Source organism: Myotis daubentonii, chromosome 3 (assembly GCF_963259705.1).
Source record: "Myotis daubentonii chromosome 3, mMyoDau2.1, whole genome shotgun sequence".
Classification (NCBI taxonomy): domain Eukaryota; kingdom Metazoa; phylum Chordata; class Mammalia; order Chiroptera; family Vespertilionidae; genus Myotis; species Myotis daubentonii.
The window spans coordinates 57,576,673-57,583,773 of record NC_081842.1 but is presented as its reverse complement, the minus strand read 5'-3'; the positions used below and the strand labels follow the sequence as shown (position 1 = coordinate 57,583,773).

The 7,101-nt window shown below is 42.6% G+C and overlaps 1 non-coding gene across 1 annotated transcript; it reads left to right on the top strand.

Moving 5' to 3' along the window:
• Positions 1 to 6,635: 6,635 nt before the first annotated feature.
• On the top strand, positions 6,636 to 6,742 carry LOC132232050 (U6 spliceosomal RNA). The gene has a single exon (XR_009452213.1). It is a non-coding gene; the product is annotated as a U6 spliceosomal RNA (small nuclear RNA).
• The last annotated feature ends 359 nt before the right edge of the window (positions 6,743 to 7,101 follow it).

The following is a 7,101-nucleotide window of genomic DNA, read 5'->3' as shown; positions in this document are numbered from 1 at the left end:
TTGTAGTGGTCATACTGGCCTTAGAAAGCACATTTTCCTTAACCTGGGAAGGACACAGAGTTATCCCAAGGTCAGAGGCTCCAGTTAACGGGTCCCTGTTGACTCAGTGTTCCGGAGACCCAAAAGCTGTAATTTAGATAAAGTGCCTAAGTTTAACCCAGGTTACCCAAGGGCTCTAGACCCAAAACTGTAATTTAGATAACATGCCTAAGTTTAAACCAGGTTCCTCATTTCAGACCCGAGGGCTCTAGAGAATGTGTTTCTGTCAATTCAGTGATCGGAGACCCAAAACTGTAATTTAGATTACATGCTGCTTCTGCTTCTGTAAACTGCTTTTTTGCAAACCAGGTTCCTCATTCCAAACCTTGAGATGTAATCAATACCTTTGTGATCTTTGCCTATATAAGTCTGGCTTTGCCACCATCTTATCACTATGAGATTTGGGGAATGGCCCCTCATAGTCCCGGATTGCAATAAATGTGACTCTTTAATTCGACTTCTTGAGGCGTCCTTCTGTGATTTCCGGGGTACATTACAACACTCCCCGTGGCCGAGGGCGCCCAGTGGCCGAGCAGGAGGGCGAGGTGTGGCGTGGAACGTGCATTTTCACACCCAGCGGCTCCAAACGGAGGGATGCTGGCTCGCCTGGGGACCTGCCTGCGAGGGGAACCTGACCGCTGGTGCAAACCGCACCAACCAGTTGACTCCCAGCTCCATCCACCGCCTTGCCTCGGGGTTTTAAACATCTGTAAAAGTCCCCTACCGTCCATTTTCGCACACCCAGCCATCTTTATACGAATGAATGCGTAGGTGGTGATAGAGAATACTTACTTCGGCAAGTATTTATGGAGTGTCTGGGAAGGAAAGAGACAGGCCCTGGGCCTCCCCGAGGTGATGCAGGGGGAGCTGGATGAACGCGTGAGGTGTGGACGTGACTGCCGTGCCCACGCCATCGTGGTAGTGACTGAGGTGAAGAAAACAGAACTGAATTCTGGACATACTTTAGAAGTAGAGAGGATACGGTGTGTGAATACACGAGCTGTGGACTGTGAAGTTAAAGCGGCATTGTGAGCAACTTGGAAGAATTGAGTTGTAGAAGAAAAGGCTTTGAAGAAAGAAATCAGGATTTTTGTTTTACATATTAAGTTTGAAATCTTTATTAGACATCCAAGGGGAGAAGTTGCATGGACAATTGGATATAGACATTGAGGTTCAAGGGAGAGGAGAGAGAGATTTGAGACTCACCGGGGGATGGTGGTATTTAGAGCCATAAGACATCTCGAGATTGAGACAGGGCGCTAAGCAATTGTGGGGGTCTCATCTGCTCAGGCCCTACAGATTGTGTAGAGACCCTGTTGCCTTATTTTCCTGACTTTTTTTTTGATGATGTTAATCCTCACCCAAGGATATTTTCCATTGATTTTTATTTAGAGAGAGTGAAAGGGAAGGGGAGAGACAGAGAGAGAGAAACATTGATGTGAGAGAGACACATTGATTCTATCAATTGCTTGCCTCCTTGACCGGAATGGAACCCACGGCCCAGTCTGCGGGCCCACACTCAGTCCACTGAGCCCAACAGGCAGGGCCTTCCTAACTTCTGTAAAGAGCAAGTGGGGGTATTCAGATTGCAGGCAGTGATCGGTGGGAGGTGGAAATTGCAAGGGAAATAAAGAAGAGGCCATTTTGCAGGGCAAATGATCATTTATGTGAAGGCTTCTTTGATTCATTTAACGGAATCATTTTTCCTTTCAGTATAACCTAAAAAAGGAGGTAGGAATACATAAAATTCTGTCAGTTGGAAGTCAACTTAAAATTCAGTGTAGCCTTGCCACAGTGGCTCAGTTGATGGGAATGTCGTCCTGTACGTCAAAAGTTTGCAGGTTTGATTCCCAGTCAGGACACATACCGAGGTTGCAGGTTTGATCCCGGTTTGGAGCACATATGGGAGGCAACCCATTGATGTTTCTTTCTCACTTTGCTCTCTCCCTTCCTCTCTTAAAAAAAAAAAAAAAAAAAAAAGAATAGAACATGAAAAAAATATTTAGTATAAAACCTCATCACAGTTTGTTATAATATCAAACTGTTGGAAACAATCTAAATGATGAGTAGTAGTACAGACAGGTTAAATTATGATAAGGCTTAAAATAGGATACTATTCAGAAAAAATGATTTTGCATAAACTTTCAAATGATTCAGCAAGAATGTATGTGTGTGTAATAGACAACACAAGAATAAGGGAGAAATTGTGAACAAAGAGCAAATGTGGCAAAATGACGTGATTAAGTTAGAAACTATGAAAGGTCTGAGATTTTTACTTTACTTGCAAGCTAACAAGTTAGCCTCCCCCGTCCTCCCCCCTCCCCACACACAAACACACATTTTTTTTGGCAGCAGGGTCCAGATTTTTGTTCCTGGAGACCACAGCTGCCAATTCTTGTAGCCTTCCTTCTGAAGAATAGCCTCAGGGTGTTCTCTCCATCCCACCCAAGTGCCAGCTCTCTGTAATGGGGGAGCTGGCTTCTCCACCCAAGCCTCTCAATCAGGAACTGTTCTCTTCTTTTGAACATCGTGGGAGATGGATGAGCTCAGGCCAGGGCTGATTGAGGTGGGTGGAGTGTGGAGTTTCTCAGGAAGGGAAGCAGGGCACTGCTAGAGCCTTCAGGGTGCACTTTGCAAATTTTGTCTCGTTGCTGAAACCGGTTTGGCTCAGTGGACAGAGCGTCGGCCTGCGGACTGAAAGGTCCCAGGTTTGATTCCGGTCAAGGGCATGTACCTGGGTTGCAGGCACATCCCCAGTGGGAGATGTGCAGGAGGCAGCTGAACGATGTTTCTAACTCTCTATCTCTCTCCCTTCCTCTCTGTAAAAAATCAATAAAATATATATATTTTTAAAAATTTTGTCTCGTGAATTTTGTGTGTGTGTATGTGTAAGTCTGGGTCATGGCAAAAGCAGCTACCAGAGCAACATCTTATGTTGGTTTCTAAGCCCCATACACAGGGAAATAAAGCAGGTGGGTTACATTACAACAGAGGAACCCTGAAATTAGGAAACTTTGATTTTATATATGACTGTTAGTAACTTGCCTATCCTCCCTTTATTCTACAACTAGAGGCCCAGTGCACAGATTTGTGCACCAGAGAGGTCCCTCAGCCTGGCCCGAACCCTCTCGAAATCCGGGACACCTTGGGGGATGTAATAGTGCGCAAAGTGGCAGGCAGCTGGGTAGGAGCCCGAGCCCTGGCTGGGTGCCGCACTGCTTCTGCTCATCCTGCCCTGCTGTGCCTGCTGCAGCTGCTCAGTAGCACTGCGGTGGAGGTGGGAGAGGCTCGCACCGCCACAGTGGCACTCGCCAGCTGTGAGCCCGGTATCTGGCGCCCATTGGTCAGCTGAGCAGTGCTCCCACTGTGGGAGTGCACTGACCACCAGGGGACAGCTCCTGCATTGAGCGTCTACCCCCTGGTGGTCAGTGCATGCCATAGTGACTAGTCAAATGGTGGAACAGTTGCTTAGGGTTTTATATTTATAGATGTAAGCAAGTCCTCTCCAGGAAAGGAAGTGGGGGAATCTTTATTATTTTGGACATCTCCAAGGAGGAAAATATATCTAAGCTTTACTACACTGGAATAGCTCTGTAGGGTAGGAAAAAACCTTTTCCTCTATCTTCTTTGGTAACTGGAGCCGTGCAAATTGAAATAACAAAGCAGAGATTAATAGGAGAGTAAGTTTTAGTTCATATGCATTCTGGGCGGACAAGAGAGTCACAGAAATGAAGGGAAAGCTCCAAAGAGGTGGTTATACCCAGAGGCTTGTATATCATTTTAACAAAGAGCAATACATTTGTCGAGAAATGACAAGACAAAGGAAAGGGGGTTTAGGTTTTTACGGGTAGTAAATTGTGGGAAGGTAAATCTATGGAGAAAACTAATGGAAGATAAGGGTTATTTTCAGTAAAGTTTGTGGTGTCTGCGTGGCCTCTCTGAGCTGGGAAGTTTAGCGTCATATCTGGTGATTACAAGTTGTTCTGTTCTTCCTGGTATGAGAGAGAGATGGGGAACCAAAAGGGAAATTTATGTCCTGCTTTTAGGCAAATAGGGGGAGGAGAGAGAGCTTTTACTGCATCTGCTATTTCTCAGTTGCCTTCAGCTTAAAATAGTCCTTATGCCAAAGTGGCATATTTTGGGGTGGCACATTCCGATCCCCTTCAACTCCTTATACAAACATTCTTGAATTGGTTTTAAATGCTTTCGATCAGAGACCTGAACTGTGTGGAAAGATGTTCAGAGGGAATCATCTCCCAATAGTAGTTCTATACGAAGGGTTTAAGGGTCTTTATTGAACTGTTCTATCAAACTTTCCCTAAGTTTGAAAAAATTTTAAATAAAAAAATGGGGAAACAATAATCCAGAGATGTATTAGACATGGAAATTGTTTAGAATATATTAAGTAGAAGAGTGGGTTATTCATGGTGTGTAGTAAGACCTTGATTTTATAATAGTTAGGTATGCGTGTGTTTAACTACAGTGAAAAGAAAATCTGGAAGGGGTTTTATATTATTAGTGTTTATCTTTGGTTGAGTAAGAGCATCAGGTTTTTCTTTTTTTATTAATTTTCTTTTTGCCTATATGTATTTTTTTTTCTCCTATGAGTGGTTTTGTAAATTTTTTTTTAACTTTATCAAAACTAGAATCCCTTTCTGTCTCCTAGTGGGAATAGATATCAGTGATTCTCCCCCCCCCCCCATCTTGGATATACTTAAACAGCCCTAAAAAGTGGGGAGGCAAGAGGGTGAGAGAAAGAGAAAGAAAGCATAGGGGGAGTAAAGAGAAGAGACCAAGGAGAAGAGACAGGTCTGGGAGGATTTTTCAAGTGAAATGCTGATCAATATAAACTCCCTTATTTACCTTCCTTACAAAATCAGTAAATTCTCTGATGTTTTTGTATGAATGGAATTTCTGGAAGCTCAAAGAAAAGGAAGAGCAGACAATAGTAATATGGGTTACATTTTGGATGCTTCCGGGGATTTTCAAGCTAAAGTACGCTGTCTAGTTATATTTAGGATTAAATCGTTACCTAGAATAGTGGTTCTCATACTCTTAAAAAGTATTGTATTGAGGACTATAAAGAGCTTTTCTTATTTATTTATTTACTTACTTATTTTTGTTAATTCTCACCCAGTGATATTTTCCATTGCTTTTTGGAGGGAGGTGGAGAGAGAGAGAGAGAGAAACATCAATGTGAGAGAGTCACATCGATTGGTTGTCTCCTGTACCGGGGGTGCCGGGATTGAGCTTGCAACCGATACATGCCCTTGACCAGAATGGATCCAAGGACCCTTCAGCCACAGGCTGGCACTCAAAACACTGAGCAAAACTGGCCAGACAAGAGCTTTTATTTATGTGGGTTATAACTATTTGATATTATCCATATTTCTAATGTTTAAGAGATTTAGGCATATCAGAGAACAGGTTAATTTGTAATTTAAAGTACAAATTGTGGCACATTCTTTCTCTCTCTCGTACTTTTCTCCTCTCCTTCCCCCAGGCACCCTTGTCTGCCTCTCTTTCCTAAGTTCCAAGTTTCCTAAGTGCCTCTGTGACTCCTTTCCTGAGTACAGGCTCGCTCCCCTTTTCTATTTCTGTGACTTTCCAAGCAAACTTTCTCTTATAATTTGAAAAAATAAAAATATTTTGCAACTGATATAAATAAATAAAAATATATTGTGCAACTGATTTAGACTTGGAATTCAAAGTTTAACTCTTACTAAATTTATAAACAGTATTGGACCATTAAAAAGAAGTTAAGTTCCATCGTGTTTATACATTTAATTATGAGACTTATTTTACTTGAGAAGGTATTTGCTAGTCACTTTTCTTGGTAAGTTTTGTTATAATTGAAGGAATGAAAATGAAATGTGTTTATTACATTTATGAAGGCAACTTAAAAATGTTTAGAGTAAAAAATGAATATTACATCTTGGTAGATTTATAAATCTACCAAATCAAATCTGGGAATTGAATGTAAAAGTTTAAGAACTAGGCTTTAAAATTTGCAACATTAACAGGTAAAATAGTAATTTTAAAAAAACAGAGTAGTTTCTGAATAATCTTTTATGTGCACAAAATTGCTCCCAAATGCATAAAATAGCCTTATTGACAAGTTTATGAGAGGCAGATTGTTTTATTGAGAAATTCCTGCATATGTGAGTCATTTCTCTGGGCTGTCTAATTTTCCCAGAAAAAAAAATTCTCCAATCTCCTGCACATGCAGAAATAATCTGCAGCTACAGGGGTGGCTTCACGGGTGCGTAACTTGTATAGTCGCACTTAGAGAGAACTCACATTTGTTGTACTGCTCTGCTGTCACTATCTTAAAATTTTTTAAAAATATATTTTATTGATTTTTTTACAGAGAGGAAGGGAGAAGGATAGAGAGTTAGAAACATCGATAAGAGAGAAACATCGACCAGCTGCCTCCTGCACACCCCCCACTGGGGATGTGCCCGCAACCAACATACATGCCCTTGACTGGAATCGAAACCAGGACCCTTCAGTCCGCAAGCCGACGCTCCATCCACTGAGCCAAACCGGTCAGGGCTATCTTGAAATTTTTAATACTTTTTGAAACAAGAAGCCCTGTGCTCACTTCGGCAGCACATATACTAAACTTGGAAGGATACAGAGAAGATCAGCATGACCCCTGTGCAAGGATGCCACACGAAGTCGTTAAGTGTTCCATATTTAAAAAATAAAATAAAAATAAAACAAGAAGCCCCACATTTTCATTTTGCACTGGCCCTGCAAGTTCTGTAGCCGGTCCTGCCTGGCAGTTAGAGTTCTGGCAGCCACCCAGTGGGAGAGGGCTGGAGTCTCAGGCTCTTTCTGTAGCTCCCCTAGCCCCCCGCATCTCCCACCCTCGGTTGTGCCTGTTGTCCACCAGTCCACCGCCTCTCCAGTGTAATTTTAAGAGATCCCCCTTTCTGCCAGGCTGGAGAGGGACTGTCAGAGGCGACGTGGGCTAGAGGAGAAGGTGGAGGGGGTTGGCCTAATTCCTCTACTTCTGGCTAGTTCTGTGATAGGACTCAGCCTGCTTTTTGAGGCTTT